The sequence below is a fragment of the Vulpes vulpes genome, chromosome 12 (assembly GCF_048418805.1).
Source record: "Vulpes vulpes isolate BD-2025 chromosome 12, VulVul3, whole genome shotgun sequence".
Lineage (NCBI taxonomy): Eukaryota > Metazoa > Chordata > Mammalia > Carnivora > Canidae > Vulpes > Vulpes vulpes.
The window spans coordinates 20,501,603-20,515,020 of NC_132791.1; the positions used below are offsets into that span (position 1 = coordinate 20,501,603).

The 13,418-nt window shown below is 48.7% G+C and overlaps 1 protein-coding gene across 8 annotated transcripts in view; it reads right to left on the reverse strand.

Annotated features, from left to right (window-relative positions):
- FRMPD1 (FERM and PDZ domain containing 1) overlaps window positions 1-13,418 on the reverse strand; it is a 140,419-nt gene that overhangs the window by 81,804 nt on the left and 45,197 nt on the right. The window contains exon 1 of one of the 8 annotated variants that reach the window (XM_026013196.2): window positions 10,299-10,455. The exons of 3 other annotated variants lie outside the window; for them this stretch is intronic. The gene's annotated coding sequence lies outside the window, so the exon portion shown is untranslated. Of the gene's footprint in view, window positions 1-9,844; window positions 10,456-13,418 lie in introns of those variants that run through there. 4 more of the 8 variants (XM_072727899.1, XM_072727904.1, XM_072727908.1 and 1 more) reach the window with 4 other exon arrangements.

Consider the following 13,418-nt stretch of genomic DNA (forward strand, 5'->3'; position numbering starts at 1 on the left):
TGCAACAAGACTCGTGACTTTTTCTCCATCCCTATGTGCCCTGGGGCCTAAAACATTCACCAGCCTGATTTGAAGGCCGCACAAAGTGGATGGTCAATCTATGTTGTGGAATTAAATGCAGGGGCCCTTAAGGACCTTAGAAATAACCCAGTCCGCAGATTAAAAAAAAAAAAAAACAAAAACAAAAAAAAAAAAAACTGAGGCAGGGGAAGCAACATCTTCAAATATACACAAAAAATTAGTTGATAATAATTAGTAGGTGAAAGAGAGGAAGAAATCAAAGATGGTAGCAATGCTTGAGGAATTAGGAGGCTGAAGGGCTTGATGGAATTGGAAAGGATGGAGGGAAACAAAGTTTGGTTTTAGACAGCCTCTAACTCATAGAAGCTGTCCCTCTTCTCCTTATTAGCCCTTTAGCTAACATAAAAGGGAGATTAACATTTATTGAAAATTTACCATGGTTAGGTAGAAGACAGTGGTTGTGTCTTCCTCATGTCTTCTGTAATTTTAACATTCACAGATGATCAACTAAGTAAGCAAGGAAATAATGTGCCTGAGGTCACACAGCTAGGAAGCCCAGGTCTCACTGAGTCAAACTCTGGCACTTTGCCTGCTCCCCACTGACTCTCTGATCCTTGTCCTGAGGCTACAGGGGACCAAGGAAGAGCCAGGCAGACTGAGTGAGTTTACAGGTGGCCTTGGCCATGTCCCAGGACAAGAGACAGCACCTCTAGAGCCTGAATGTTAGGTCTGCAGCCTCCCTGCTTCCCAAAAGTGCAGAGAACAGACACCACTCCGTACTAGCACTTGGCTGACAGGTACCTGCAGAAGCGGTAAAAGACAGAGAAACACAGAGGCCTTAACATAGCCAGGGTACCATTGGTGACCATAAAGAGCAATGAGGGCAGCTGGAGTCAGATGCAAGGCAGGCAGTCATCATAATGACATCTTTCATTTCATCAGTCAGCATTGTATATACCAAGTCTGTGCCCAGGACCAGGCATCTTCTCGGTTCTGGACTGAACCAGACTGAGCCCTTGCCTGAGAAGAGCTCATACTCAAGTGGGGCAGGTTACATGGAAACACCTCTCAGCCACATTATCTGGGGAGTTGCTCCTCTAGCTGGAAAAGACTTCCTAGACAAAGTAGGGCATTTTGATGTGGGGATATTTGTAGGCAGCTCCATCAAGCCTTGTCAAAATGGGAAATCACTCTTCTTTAAACCTAGTAAGCAAAATAAGAAGCAGAGTTCTCTCAACTGCTCCCCACCCCTACCCTTAGAAGTCCAAGCAGTGAAGTTGGAATATCTGCCTTCCTAGCTGATCCTTAAGATCCTTTTCAAACTCAAAGTACAGGTCAGGTCTGGTTGGATGACCAAGAAGGTGGCAATCTAGAGTCCAACTGCTCTATGCCAGTCTCTTCTGGAAGCCTTCCTGGATCTCACTCAAGGCATGCCCAGCCCTCTGCAGGTCTCTGTAACATGCAGCACCCTGCCCCACACTGACTTGCTACCAGCTGTAGATGGGGCAGGACTGTGAGTCATCTGTCTCCTCCCTCCTCCCCACCCCCGCATGCCTCTACCCCCTGCACAGACCTTTCTTACCAAAGCATGTCCAACTGAGAGGAGTAGCAGTCAAGAAGCATGCTCTGGGCAGGTGTGAGTCAGTAATCACAGAGCAGCAGTGACAGCCATGAGCAGAGTCTGGAACTGCTCAATGCTAGACTCACCTAGGCCACCATCCTCCTGCTACTTCTCCCCAGCTTCTCCAGACCCAACCCTCCTGCTTGCCCAGGCCTTTTTGGCACTTTGGCATGTCAACTGCCAACAAAATGATGCGGACACTCTTTGGGGAAAAGCGTATTTTATTGGTGTTGCCTTTGAGGGGCCTGTAAGCCCGCAGAGGTCAAAGACTCCACTTAAAGGGCCTTGAACTTCTGAGATAGGCTAGCTAAAGGCCAGGAAGACCATGCTACAACACACTCTGAAAGCTGTGAAGAAGCATTTCCTGGTTTTTCACAGAAAGAGATATGTACTTGGTCACTGAGAATGTAAATAATTTGCCTCCCGCTCAATGAGCCAATCTCAGACTAAATTATAAGGAAAACACAAGGACACTCAATCTTCTTCTCTGTGTCCCTTCTCTATACAGAACGCGTTCACTATGGGATCTCCCCTAAGTCTAAGAACTGGTAATGAACATTTTAATAGCACAGCTTCTCCTTCCTATTGATAGAAACTCACTGACTAGCCAGGGCATGCCGGTGAAGACCAAAGGACCAGAAAGACCTGGCCACATCTGCAAAACAGGGCACCTTGGAGCAGCAGCTGCCATGCTAAAGAAAGGAAGACACATGAAACCTCCAAAATAAAGACCTGAGGCTGGGGACCCCAGAGAGCTGGGTTCAAATACAATCCACAGAAGACAGTCACATAAAGAGAAAGTAGAAAGTTAAAGGCCGAATGGTGGCCCCCTAAGAAATATGTCCATGCCCCAATCTCAGGAATCCATAAATCTTACCTTAATTGGAAAAAGGATCTTTGCAGATGTAATTAAGTTAAGAGTGTTCAGGTGAGGATCTTATCCTGGTTTGTCCAGGTGGGCCCTACATGCAATGACAAAGTATCCTTGTAAGAGTGAGGCAGAGCTAGATTTGACACAGACGGAAAGAGTCGTTGCGACTAGAGAGGCAGAGCTGGCAGGGTTTGGCCACAAGTCAAGGAATGCCAGCAGCCACCAGAAGATGGAAGAGGCAAAGAAGAAATTCTTCCTTAGAGCTTCCAGAGGGAGTACAGCCCTGCCTACACCTTGATTTCAGACTTTTGGGCTTTGTTTTTATTTATTTTTTTAAATATTTTATTTTTTATTTATTCATAGACACAGAGATTGAGAGGCAGAGACACAGGCAGAGGGAGAAGCAGGCTCCACGCAGTGAGCCCGATGTGGACTCGATCCTGGGTCTCCAGGATCACACCCCAGGCTGCAGGCGGCGCCAAACCACTGCGCCACCGGGGCTGCCCCTGGGCTTTGTTTTTAGCCAGGGTTGCAGTGATTTGTTACTACAGCCGCAGAAGACTAAGACAGTGCCTTAGAAATTATCAGACTGGGGATCCCTGGGTGGTGCAGCGGTTTGGTGCCGGCCTTTGGCCCAGGGCACGATCCTGGAGACCCCGGATCGAATCCCACATCAGGTTCCCGGTGCATGGAGCCTGCCTTCTCCCTCTGCCTGTGTCTCTGCCTCTCCCTCCCTCTCTCTCTCTATCATAAATAAATAAAAATTTAAAAAAATATATTAAAAAAAAAAAGAAATTATCAGACTGATGAGGGATCTGAGTCCCGGAGAGGGGGCTGCCTCACCCAGTGCCACTCCACATCAGCCACTGGTCCCTGACACTCTCCTCTACAGCCCCCCCAGGTCTCTCTGACACCAGCATGCATGTGGTTCCCCCCAAAACTCTAGAGGGGCTCACAAGGAACTCAGTTGGTTCTCAGGTTGTGCTAAATGCAAAGACAGACTCTGAAGTGAGGCTGCCATGGTCTTGCACCCCGCCACGCTGGTCAGATCTCACCTGCATGGTCACTATGTCCAATTCTTAGTTCTGTCTTTTTCAGGGAATTGGATAAACTGGGACACTCTAACTGAAGAAGTAAAGACTCGGGGACCTGATCCCTGTCTTTGATTGTCCAAATGGCTTAAATGGCCATCGTGGGGAAGAAGAAGTGGATTTTTATGTGGGGCTTCAAAGGGCAGAATAGAGGCAAACAGCGCAGCCCCAGCCTGTAGGGAGAGTCTAGTTCAGCACAGTGAAGAACTTTCTAATAATCAGAGCCAATTGACAATGGAATAGAAATGCCTCCAGGACTGGCAGGTCCAAGCAGAAAGAGGCTGGGGTGTGCTAGGGGAATTCCTGCACCAGAAAAGGATATAGTTGATCATCTCCGGAGTTCGCAATCCTGTTTGAAAGTCTATGACTGTTCTGTTAGTTAAAATATCCTGTAAAATATTTTGCATGAGTCTGGGCTTTTGGCATATAGACAGGCAGTGCTCTAACTAAGGAACTTACCACGCAGCTTTTATAAAGACAAAAACCCAAAAAATTTAGTACTGTAACTATCCAGAAATGAACTCAGAAAAGAAATAGTTCCTCCTGCTCCTATATACAAATGTCTCCGACACCCAAGAAAGAAGAAAGAGGGAAGGGCACATATCTCCATATGGACATCACCCTTTACCCTGACCAGGAGCCAAGAGCCCATGCTCCAGTACCAAGGGAGCTTTGGGGCTCATCTCCTCCTCCAGGGAAAACCAGAGAAAACAGACTCCATGTTTATTTTAATAAATGCTTTTCCTTTTGCATTCTTCTGAATTCTAGATTTGGAACAAATCAAACAACAAAGCAGTAACTCAGAAGCTTACCTATGCTAATGCTCAAAACAGTCTTGGAGAGGGCTTTTTTGGGGGCAAGGGGAAGGGTATTGTTATCGCCAGTTGTAACAAATGCTAGCCTACACCCTACATTCTGGATACTCAGAAAACAGGAAGCATAGCATTTCTCATCTGCCTGCACATCTGTCTGTCTTCTCTTAAGTCAAAATCTCATCGTTGCATCCGGGTGGATTCCTCTGAAGCTCTTTCTGTTCAGAATTTTGAAAATTTGCCATGTTACCCTTTTACTGAAATGGCTGAGCTTCTCAGATCATTCCTCGAGAGGTCAAAAGAATAGACTTTCATATTTTTGGATTTGCCACCCTATCTTTTCTAGCCTGTAATTAGTGTCCCCCCCCCTCCTTTTTCTAAAGGAACCACTGTTAAGCACACACATCATTTATCAGCCAGCTTGTGAAATGATTGGAAGCCCAAGCCATTTCTAGCCATGGCAAAAAGGTCTCCAAACATCAGGTGGGTCCCTGAAAATACTGTGTCACTTGAGTGAAATTAACGGCTACTGCCCTCACATTAGTTGGCCAAGCACCAAATAGGGCTTTCCATTGTCCTTCAGGCAGATAGTTCATTATTTTTAAAAACTCTCCTATTTGCAGAGCTACATAATGTAATCTGTAGTTAGCAAAACAAATTTAAGACATCATTATTCTTCTATGAATGCATATTAAGTTTGGTGTATATCCTAGACTATAGTAGAAGTATGGCTACAACAGCTGTGCATAAATCAAAATTTTATATACTGAATAACGTTAAGTTCACAGGCATGATGTTTTTGTTTTTGTTTTTAAGATTGTATTTATTTATTCATGAGAGACAGACAGAGAGAGGCAGAGACACAGGCAGAGGGAGAAGCAGGCTCCATGCAGGAAGCTCAACGGGGGACTCAATCCCAGGTCTCCAGGATCATGCCCTGGGCCAAAGGCGGCGCCAAACCACTGAGCCACCGGGCTGCCCCATGTTGGATATTTGAAAGCTTTCCATACCAGCTTTCTTTTGGTATGGTGAAAAATCCTTTCATAATATAAATAATTATTGATGAGTTTATCTAGCTTTTTTGCACAGTATATTTATTAAAAGTTGGCCACATTGGAAAGCTAAATTAAAATTAGACTCCTGTTTGAGTTAACATCAACTCTTCATCAAATGAAGGGCCTACATTTCAAGGCATCAGAATGCCTCAAGTGAGTTCAACTGGGGACCACAAGCCCTGAGCATCAGCATCATGTTTCTGGCATGACTCAAATCATTTCAGATCTCAGGAAAATCACAGGCTTTGGTCAATCCATTGCAGCAAACACATATCAAGCTCGCACTAGGGCTAGGGTCTATGAGAAGGACTGTGAGGCGGAGGTAAGAGGGACATTGTGTCTGGCCTCCCAGGGACTTCTCAAAGCCATTGCTACATGCATAAGTGACGGCACACAAAATCCTCCACAATTGACAGCAATAGCTTCCCTACGAGATGTACTAAATGCAGGGGAAGAGCAGGGGCAGACAAGAACCCTGGGACGAGGGGGTCTAGAAGACGGCTGCCAGGGCATACAGGGTTTAAGCTGGGCCCTCAGGCATGGGCAGGATCACCAGGGCTGAGGTACATGAGGCAGAGGGGCCAGATGGAGAGGCAATGCCTGGAGGGATTAAGTGTGGAGGACATGGTGAGGGAGGAGGGGGACTGAGAGAATAAATGGAGACAGCCTTCATGTCCGCGGGCCTGATGACTCTGGACTTCATTATCCACACGCAAGGGATCCACTGAAGGTCTCTGGGCCATACATTAGACAAAACAGAAGTCTGATGTTCAGAGAGGGAATGGAAATGTGGAGACATGTTTGAGGGAGATTTCACAAGTCAAAATGACAGGACTTGGTGAGTGACTGGATTTCAATAAAGAGGGATCAAGGGAGAGAATAAGGTTGTGGGTGACTATGTAGCACCCCCCACATTGCCCCCACTACCATGGAATTTCCAGGGTGGGAGTGGAAGACTGCTGGCCAGAGAATATCACACAGCAAGTGGGCAAGGCTGGCTTTGGTGCCACTCAGCATGCTTCCCCTCTGCACATCAGTGAGCAGTCCAGGGGCACTACTCTTCAGGGTTTACAGTGAGAGGAGATGGGGGAGCGGGGGAGAAGGCGAGGGAGGTAGGGACAGAGAGGAAAGGGAGAAGGGGCAGGAGAGGGAAGGTAAGAAAAGGAGAGTGGAAGGGAAGGAGGGAAAGATACTGAAGGAGGTCTACAGTGGGATGTTCCCAAAGTGGGCAGCAGCTTACCATGCCACTCTAGGTTTGACCATGCTATGGCTGGGTATTCTTCTTTTCAGGATTCCTAAAACATAGCTTTGTATTGAAGGAGCAGAGAACCTGCTCTGGAGTATCCCCATAACTGTAGTGATAATACCCATGCACACAGCCTGTCTGGTCCTAGAACACACAAAGCCTTTCAGGCCTCCGGGTCTTTGCATTTGCTGCCTCGCCCCACCTCCCCCCATCCCCCCACCCTCTTAATTTAACTTTCATTTGGTGCTTGCTACATACCTGGCACTATTTCAAGTACATTACATATATCAATCCATTTAATCCCCAAACAACTCTATCAAGTAGGGTTATTATGCCCAGTTTACAGTCAAAGAAACTGAAGCCCAGAAGATTAAATAACCTGACAATGGAATATATTTAGTTGTCAGTGGGGCCAGTATTCAAATACAGACACCGTGGCCCAGAGCCTGTATTCTCACACCAAAGCGACCCTGCCTCTTACTGAGCTGGACTGCATGCCACCCCCACTCCTACCCCCAGCTCTAGTCTGAACTGGCTCCTTGTCTCCTTTAGCTCCCAGTGGTTCAACAGACCTTCCTTCGCCACTCCCATTACCTTCTCTCACTTTACCCTGCTTGTTTCCTTCCCAGCTCTTAGCCAATTTGTAATTATTTATATGTTTACTTGTTTACTATGTTCCTCTAATTAGAATATAAACTCCAGGAAGGCAGGGATCTTCCCTTTTGTTCCAGTGTATTCCTGGGGCACCTAGAATCATTCTTTGGCACAGAGAAGGTGTTCTGTGAATAAGTGTTCCATGAACAAATGAAGGGCGGTAGAATGGCTGCCATGTGGTGGACACAGATTCACAAAGTATTGCAGTGTCCTTCTTCACCCTCCTGTCCTATTCTCCGTCCTTGGCTACTACAAATCCCCAGCAACCCACACTAAGGCAGATGGGAGCTGGCGCCCGGTTCCCAGCATATATGGACAATGCTGATATATTTATAACTGTGTCTGACTGTCAAATCCCCCCACCTGGGTCCTTGAGCACATAGTGATAAGCTTATGGGAGGCAGGGATTGCGTGTTCTGATTAACTTCTCTGTGGCCTCCCACCACCTAACAGTATTTACAGAGCATTGTTTGCTGTTGATGTCAGCGTCTGATCTGAGCACCCCCAAATGACAAAAAGCCCCTGCCCTTGCATTGTCACAAGAACTCCAGTCTGATGGTGAGGTTCCAAGTCAATACCTATGCTAAAACAAAAGGCACCATTCATTCACTTTATTGGTGTCTAGCAACACTTATGGAGCTTGCCCATGAACACTCTAATAAAAGGCACGATTATCAAGTGTCTATCATTATACAAACACTCTGTTAGGCACTTTATACATGATCTCATTTAACCTTGTATATTTGGAATTATAATTCCCCTTCTGCAAATGTGAAAAGTGAGGTTCAGAGGCCCAATATCCCCCAAATCAGTGTGGATTCAAGCCCAGGTTCAGAGCCTCCTGCACCCCACGGTGCTCCACTCTGTGCTCTGCCTTCCCCTCACTTCCACTTGACCCACTGTTCTCCATTTGGGCCCTGAGTTCTCCTGACCCTGTACCTTTGCTCACACCAGTTCCTTGACCTAAAATGGCCTTTCCACTTTCCACCACCTGTTGAAATCCTCTTCCTCCTTCCACCTTCCAAGACACAGTCTTCCCCATTACCCCCAGTTAAAATCCACACTCCTCAGTGTTCCCAGAGGTCCCCCAGGAATACTCCCAGAATGGCCTGTGGTATGTTCCTCCTTCTTCCTCACTAGACCCTGAGCTCCTTGAGGGGAGGGCCTATTGGTGTTTTTCCTATTTGTTTCCTCCCGAAGGAGTGGTGAGAAAGCACTTGCTGAACCGAACCACTGAAGAAGGAAGAGGGAAGTGACTGGTGGCATTCTAATGCATCTGAGCTATCAGAGGCTCCAGACAAATGAGCTTCCACTACAGAGTATGGCTGGGAAAAGGCAAACATATGTACCACAACTCTGCTATTTTCCTGCCCTGGTCACAAAGGGCACTATTACTAGTTCTCTGATTTCATTAAGCTTGAAACTTAAAACCAGGAAGTCTAGGAAGGAAATAAAATAATAAAATCACTTCCATAAGAACCCTTTCACAGTAGCAGATTTCACTCACACACTGGGGAGACGCTAATTGCAGCACAAGGGGGACAGGAGATTGGGCAAAAGCACAAAGCTCACTTTGAAGGACATGGGTTAACTACCTCATGCTTGTTCTCCTGCATGAGAGAGTTCTCCTTCTGGCTGCACCAGAATGCACCTGTTCCAGAAAATAGGTACTTGCCAAACTGTAGGCCTCTCCAACCATGCCTATGTTGAACACACACCAAAAACTACTTGATTTAGAGTGTTTTTCTACATCATCTTGACTGGAAAACATCACTTTAGGCTAGGGACAGGTAGATATTGGCCTCTATGTCAGGACCCCTACAATGGTGCTTTATTTTTTTTCTTCAAATTATTTTGAGGTTTTAACAAAAATAACCAACTCACAGACAGAAACGCTTGCTGATCTATAAGCCACTCTGAAAACAAATCATTATGCTGTTGAATATTTTATGATGGTCCAAAGCACTGAAGGAGGGAAGGGCAGCATTCACCAATCCTTGCCATGTCTATTTCAAGACTCCCAAAGCATACTGCAAATGCTGCCTTTATTTCCCATTTGCAAGTGCTATAGGTGGATGTTCCAAAACTGTGAAAGAGTTCCAAACTGACCCTAAATAGAGAGACCTGGAAGACTCTACTTCTCCAGAGTTTACAGCGGAAGGACCACAACCATCATCTAGTGCACATTCCTCCCTCCCCACTTCGTGGGCGGCAAAACCAGTGGGGGGACTTGCCCAAGGTCACACAGTCCGTGGGTGGCAGAGGGGTCACCAAAACCCATAGCCCGGACTCCTAGCTCTGGGAGCACCCTCTATTCCCAGAGACTGACTCAACAACCCTCCTGCAGCTCAGCCCAAACTGCTGCTGGTTAGCAACGTGATGGCCCACCCCGCCCCAGATTGACTTCAGTGGGTTCTATCCCCGCGCCCCAGGGAGCCCTGCAGCTGAGACACTCAGGGGTGCCCCGACTCACAAAATGGCAACACCGGCATGCACTTCAGATGATCATCCCTGGCGAACCCCTCCTGGTCCAGGCGTGGCTGTCCAGACGGGGCAGGGCTGGCTGGTCCGAGGTCACTCAGAAAGTTGGCGCTGGCCGCGGCCGCACCTGAACCCAGGTCTCCCGCCTCCCGGTTTGCCGCTCTTTGCAGATCTCAAAAACTTAAGCAACACACTGATACTGTGAGAAATTTAACCGTTGCAGGCCCTGAGCGAGCCCGCGGGCGCGCCTCCCACAGGGATGGGGACACGAGGACTGGAGGCGGGCGCGGGTCACCCGGGGTCGGCGGTGCAAACGGAGCGCACGGCGGAGGGCGGCGCGGAGGAAGCCGAGGGGCAGGCGGCCAGCGGCTCGGGCAGGCGCAGGCCCGGGGCGTGGGGACCGTCAGTGCCCCCAAAACTTTGCGGCGCCGGGACCTCGCCCTTACCTGCAGAGGAGGCGCCGCCCGCGCGGACGCGGACCCGGAGAGCTGACGCTTTCGGCGAGGGGCGGCCCCGCCCGGCGGCGGGCACGGACGCGGGCAAGGCTCGGGCAGCGGCTCGGCTCGGGCTCGGCTCGGGCTCCGCCTCCCGCGCCGCGGCTGCAGCCGGAGGTGGGGGGGGGGGGGGGCGCGGGGGCGCAGGGCCCGGCCGCGCCCGCGCCGTCTGGCCGCGGCAGGTGCTGAGGCTGCAGCTGCGGGTTCGCCAGCCGGCGCCGCGACCCTCGCCCCGGGGGAGGAGCCCCGCGCGCCGCCTCCGCGGGCCCCGGAGGTCCCGGCCCGCCGCAGTGGGCGGTCCCGCTCCCACCCGGGCCCTGCCTCCGCCGGCCTTCCGCGGCTCCCCACCTGGGCACGCAGCGTCCGCGGAGTACCCACGGGGAGACTGAGGCCAGGAGAGGGAAGGGGCTCCCCAAGGTCACCCAGCCCCGCGGCGTTCCAGAACTGTAACCCAGTCTCCAGGCACGGCCTTCTCACCCCACCCTTCTCCTGGCTGTCATACTCCAAGGCCTCTCGAAGAACTCCAGCTATGTAGGACTCTGAGGGATGCAAATGACCCCAACTTCCCTGCTCTTTCCTTCTTGGTCACTTCGAGGGCTCCTCAAACCCCAGAGCCCTAAAATGCTGGAGTGCCTTGGGACTCTGCACTCAGCCCTCTTCAGACTCCCTGGGCCATCTTAACGACTTCTCTGGCTCCGGTCCTACCACCTCTCTATCCTTCCCAAATGCATACCTCTGTCCAAGACCTCTTTTCTTTGCTGAAACATCTGTTCCACACCTACTAGATCCCTGCCCCATGTTGGACACTGGAGATAGAGCTTCGAATTAAGCGTTCTCCCTGCCCTCTGGAATGTACTGTCTAATGGGCTGTTAATACAGGGCACTTCTTGTGATCCCAGGGTGCCGTCGCTGGGCAGCTACATTGTCTGAGCCAGGGAAGAAGGCCTCCTCTCTACAGAAACCTAGAAAGACCAAGGAGCTTGGCCAGTGAAAGGGAGGAGTGTGGAGAGAGCTTTCTAGGCAGAGGCCACAGGAACAAAGACCCCAAAATGAGAGCATCCCAATGAGGGAAGGACAGAAGCTGAGAGCTGAAGGAGAGGTACACGGAGTTCTGAGTAGGGAAGGGGCACCATCAGGTTGGTATGTTAGATCGTTCTGGTGATGGAATGAAGCACAAATGGAAGTTAATAAATGTGTCCTTCATCAAAAAAACAAAAACAGCATCGCAGCCATTGGAGCCTACCTGGCCCAGGTGAAGAACATCACTCCAGCACCTACCTCTTCTCTTTTACTTCCAAATCCAGGCCTCTTTTCCAAACCTCTCTCCTCAGAGGCTATCTTTGAAAGGCCTCCTAACCAACCTGCAACATCTCTTTTCTCTCAGTGCCTCAAAGATCTCTTTTCTCTCGGTGCCCCAGCTCCTCTGCCACCCAGATCCAGGCTGAGTTAGCCCTTCATTCTTTGGGGTCTGCTTCCCCACCCGTCTCCACTCTAGACACAGTGTACCAAATTCTGCCTTTGAATAAGCACCATTAGGGAAAAAATGGATAAAAAAGTGAAAAGTTCTGAAGCCATTATGGAAAGAAAGTAAGCCTCCAAAAAATTTAAGTGTTGTACCTGTCCACATTATTACAACTCCAGTGCATCTACAATGATCTCTAGAGTTTAGTTTTTTTTTATTATGTGTTGTAAATAAAGATTAATAACCAAATTACTCTCCCTAAAGCAAATTATTACGGACTAAGGGAGGCACCTGACAGAAAGGAAAATAAGAACTCAACCCTCTTGGCCAGTGTGTATAGATTTTGCCCATGGAATTTTTTCCTTTCCGTCTCCGTGTCCTAGCTGCCTATGCCAGAAGCATCTGCTTTTTCAGGAGATTTAATGGGTAAACAATTTTACCTTTTGGCTCCTGGGTCCCCACTCTGCCCAGGTTCCCATTCTGATTGCTCTTCTCCTTCAGCCTTCCTTGTCTGCTGGCTGTTTAAATGCCAATGCTCCTCATGTCCCTTCTTGATCTCTTTTACCTCTTCCCTCTCACTGAGCAATTCTATCAGATGCATGGCTTCATCCTTCTTCTGTGCTCCAAACCCAGAAACCTAATTGCCAGCTGGACATCTCCTGAATCCTCTTCAGGTGCCCCAGTCTCAAAAGAGCCACAACTAAACCACAACTTTCCCCCTAAACTGCCCCTTCTGCATTGCTTCCATATCTCTAATAGTAGTGGCACTTAAACCTAAACCAGGGGGGATTTCTAGACTCTTCCTTCTTCCTGGCCCTCATTATCTTACTGGTAGCTAAGTCCAGTCAACACTGTTTCCATAACACGTCTTATCCATGTCTCCTCCTCTTCATCTTGCTTGCTGCCTGTGCCTTACTTAGGTGAGGCCTCACCATCGAAGCTGAAGTCTATGCCTCTAGTCTAGTCTATTTGCAATTCCTCTTCCACATGCTGCCAGGGATCTTTTCAAATCACAAATCTGGCAAGTCACTCTCCTGCTTGAGAGACCTTCATTGTCTCTTCTCGACCCTGTGATAAAATCCTAAGTGCTTAGCATGGCATGAAGCCCTCAGTAATCTGACTTGATATGGCTATAGCGCTGTCTAGACATCATTCTATTACCTTACAGCAAATACCTTACGTTCCTAGGGCACATCATATTTCACAATTGTAAAAATAGCTACAATTTATTAATGTACTACTGTGTGCCAGGCACTGTGTTAAGTGCTTTACACACAGCATTTCATGTAGGAAAGCCATGGAGTGTAGTGCTAAAATATACAGTCTCGAGCCAAACTGCCTTTCCTCAACTCCCAACACAGCCTCTTGTTAAGCCGTGTCAGTGTGAGAAGGTTCTACAACCCCTCCGTTCTCCGTTTCTTCCTTTGCAAAGGGAGCATACGTAAGAATACCTGAAATCTAGGGATCTTCTGAAAAGAGTGACTTAGAGATATAACAGTGTTCATTGTCTGCTACCCAGCACGTAGTCGTGCCTATAATCAGTGTACCTGGTGAGGACACCCATGCTCCTTTTTCACAGAAGGAAACTGAGGCTCCAGGCAGTATAGTCA